The sequence below is a fragment of the Adiantum capillus-veneris genome, chromosome 4, assembly GCF_014529385.1.
Source record: "Adiantum capillus-veneris isolate H3 chromosome 4, ASM1452938v2, whole genome shotgun sequence".
Lineage (NCBI taxonomy): Eukaryota > Viridiplantae > Streptophyta > Polypodiopsida > Polypodiales > Pteridaceae > Adiantum > Adiantum capillus-veneris.
In genome coordinates this window covers 152,020,416-152,024,786 of record NC_140934.1, presented here as the reverse complement: position 1 = coordinate 152,024,786, position 4,371 = coordinate 152,020,416, and positions in this window count along the sequence as shown.

Genomic DNA, 4,371 nt, shown 5'->3' with positions numbered 1-4,371 from the left:
CAATAATGCATCTCGCCACCACGTGAAGTGGCCCCAAAAAGTGGTTCTAATGATGACCTTTCTGGGTAACTCTCACAAGAAAACACCCACGTTGTGTCCGTCCTCATCTGCGTGCAAATATTGACCTCGTTCGCCCTCCTGACGCCACTAGATGCCATCTGACGCACCTGCTGACCTCATGTTGTCGGCCCGCGGATAGCTTCCTCGAGAAGTTTTACACGCTATAAACTCCTTATTATTGTAGAAAACACAGTGGTACTGGTAATAGTGAAAATCGATGCACTATGTACACCCTGTTCTACCTGTACACATGTGGGCCCCACGTAACCACTTGGCTCTGGAAAATGGGCAATCCTTTATTCGATGCACCATGCATGGGTATGTACATATGCGCAATCCCTTGCTCCAAAAAACTCCTTACATAATTTGCCCACCCCCTAGCCTGCGAGAGCATTCATGCTCAGCAGCAGCAACACTAGTAGATGCTCATTCCACCTGGATCCCACACAAAAACACTTGGCATTCCTTGCATCAAAAGCTTAATCAAACTTTCACCTGGTTCCCAAGGGAAACCTGTAGAGATGCCATTTATCAACCTCCCATCAAGAAAATCATCAATTACTTTGGCATAGACCTGCATGTGCAAATATATCTCCTTCTCCATAGTTGAGAGGTCTCCACCGATCATTTGTGTCATCAATTCTTGCTTCTTTGAAAACTCAACCTTGGTTTGCATCAGCCCTTCAATCACTTCATAAGGCCCTTCACTTTCATCCTCATTCGCAAATGCAACTAAACCAATCTCCTGGATTTCTTTGTCCATCAAAAGAAATGCAACATCAGCATCCTCATCACTGCTGGTAGTGCTATCACTGTCCTCATCTGTCACCGTGGAAGAGTCTTCATCACTAGACTCATCCTCATCTTCATAAAGCTCCTCTAATCGTTTCCTTGTGTCCATATTATAAAGCTTCTTGGTACCTGTCTTTCTATAGAGGCTAATCGTACCATGTCGCCAATCCTGAACAGCTCCCACTGCACGTAACCATGGTCTGCCCAGTATAATAGGATATGCTCCCAACCCTGCTGGCATCACATGAAAATCAACCACTGCCTTTGCATCATATGCCTCCACTTCTAAGCTCTTTACAACACCCAAGCATTTTACTTTTTGATGGTTTGCCAATCTGATCCGAAAACCTGACACCCCAGCCACTGTGAGACCCATCTTCTCAACGCATGAGTGTGTTATGACGCATATTTGGGCTCCGCCATCCACATAACCTTGTCCCAAATTTTTCCTTTTATGCCACACATCTACTATTGGACAAATGTCTGGTAGCTCGTCCATTGCCAACACCTTCACTGAACCTCTCTCTGGCTCTTTCTCCATTGGGTTAACCATCCTCTTCCACTGTCGCTTTAGCTTAGGCACCATCTCTATAAGCTGCCCAAAAGTAACATGTGCCTTCCTGCTCGTCAGATCCTCCTTCAAGTCATAGCTTAATTGCCCATCCCCTAGTGGAAAATCTGAAACATGAAACTTTCGACGAGCTCTCCTTTTCCTCTTGGCCTTGACATCCTCGCCTTCATGGCTCTTTCCTTTCTTCTTACTAGGACCTGGGGCACTTCTTCCTTCCTTATCCTCTGTGGTCCTCTTCCCAATAGGCATCACTAATGTATCCTCTAGCTTTGATGCCTTCTCCAAGGTGACTACACTTAGCACTTTTGTCTTTCCCTTTTCCTCCTGGGTCAGTCCACTGGTTCCTTCGTCTCCCTTAATTTAGATGCCATAATCATTTGACCTAGTTAGCACCTGTCTTGGCAATGGATACATGTCTCCCCCCATCCTTGGTGGCTTATCACATTGCGGGCTGATGTGACCCAACTCTCCATAATTATAACATGTGGGCGTCTGCCTCCAAAACCTACCATTGCTTTGTCCAACACCATTCCTAGGACTTTCTTCACCTCCTTGCTGATTGGCAAACCTCCCTCGACCTCGATTATTTCCCACTTGACCTAGCATGTTTAGGCTGAGATTCTTCATCAAATCTACCATTTGCCTCATGTCTTGCCTTAGCCCATCATCTTGCACTGCTGTAGTGACCACTGCTGGCATAACCTGAGTAGTAAGAGGAACCACTGGTTCGTGATGAACCACTGACATGCGCCCTTGTAAAGACTCTATAGGCTGAAATTCAGACCTCATTGGCAAAGACTCCACCCCTAACTGGCTCATTTTCCTCAGCTTCCACTCTTTGTTCCTTGCTACCTCTAGTGCATCCTCATATGTCCTAGGCTTCTTTAGCTCCACTCTCCAACGTATATTCTCCCAAAGACCAGCCAAGAACCTGTCCTTCTTCATCATGTCAGGCGGGGGTACCTGTGGTGCTAAAGCCTTGCACATTCGCTCCCATGCCAATGAAAACTTACGTATGTACGCATCTACTGACTCACCTTCCTTCTGCACCAAACCTTGTACTTCTTGCCACACTTTGTCAGGATCTTCTATCTTCACAAACTCCACTTCCAACCCATGTCGTAGATTGTCCCAACTCAACCTTACAGGTGGATCAGCCACACACAACTCCTCTTCAAATGCTTTGGACCAAGCTCGTGCATCACTCTTCAAACAAATTTGGAGAAGACTTAACATTTGCGCCGGTTCATGAATCTGGTTGCTAATGCAGGCAACCTCCATCTTTTCGAGAAAGTCCTCCACATCTTCATCACTTCTTCCATGAAACTCCGGATAAGAGAAAGCCATGGCTAGAGGACCCCTTCAAACACACGTGCAAGAACCCAAAACTTTTCACTACCCAATCCCCAGAAACTTCAATGGAGCTCAGCTTTAGATGAGAACAAACACATGCACATCAAATGAGTTTTCATAGTTGATCATCGGAATTACAACAGGCAAAGGACATTCCATGATCTCTCTCAATCTTCTTGGCCCAAACATGAAGACTATGCGCTGCTGGAAAAAGATCTTCCTGGACACATGAACATTAATCTGAATTCTTTGAGTTAAATGAAAAGGAGTGAACTGAGGGCCATTTTGATCATCCATTAAAGCCAACCATGAAGCTCCCGAGAAGGCACACCTGACTTAACCTCTGATTTTGCCAAAATTTTAGCAGCATAACAGCATAAATGGCTCAAAATACCAAAAACCAGCCATCATAACTTGGGAAAATTTCGACAGAGTTTCCCTTGAAGTAGAGCAGTAGGAACCCAAAATATAGACTGTCTATGTATGCATAAACTGTCAACAATAGAACCCGAGCATCAAGTAGAACTCACTAGTACATAGCCTATGGCGAGGTCACAAAAAGGGTGCTCCAACTACCTGTATCACCGAAAGGATCTCCACATTTGAGAATCCCCCAGCTTAATAAAAACCTCACGCTATCGACCCTCACACGAAGGCTAATGCAAATCGCATATAGTCAAGTCTCAGAAATGACTATCTTCCATACCAAGTCTCAGAAATGGCTGGGACTGCCAAATACAACCAAGTATGGCTCCACAAATGCGTACAATGGAAGTTTCCACAAGTAACGTACAATCCAGCAGACAATGCACTCAAATAGGCGCCAAGTGATGCATTCCCACAACAACTGCAAGTGACATCACTGCTAGTATATCACTGTACTCCAGCTACCTGTACCTGTGTGAATCACCTATACCTGTACCTGTCCCTCTAACCTGTAACCTGTAACCTGTAATCTGCAACCTGCAACCTGTAATCCCGAAGCTCGAAGCAGAAGGTACTCGAAGAAGATCCTCAGTGGGGGCACCAAAAGAATGTGAGCGGGATGAAAACACACACAGCGCCTCTATAACGACCCGACAGACACTCTTGGGAAGATACACACACACACTATGGGGCACCACTCGGCTTAGACAACACACCTGGCCGAGACAGGGAACACACCTCTGGAGTGAAAGAAGAGAGACTATCCACTTGCCCACTCCACACAGACACACACACACATACACACACACACCCAAAAAACTCAGCTCAAAAGAGGAGAATTTCTGATGTTTAGATACAATTGAGCTTGGGCCAACACCAATGGGGCAAATAGCTCACACAATATGGGTAAAATAAGCCAGATACAATCACAAACTAGAGCAGAAACTTCGCTCATAGGAGAAACTTACACAAAAAAACAACAGGAAAAGAGTGAGGAATTTGGCAAAATGGACAGCGCCATCGCGTCCGGAACGGCCCAAAACCCCAGTCTACAATGTCAAAGTGCTCAAATCCGACCTCGGGTGAGCAGTTTACGGCCAAAACAGGCTCCAAAAACACCAAAAACACACCTGCGGCTGTTCCTCCTCTCTTCTCCACGTTTTTTCTGG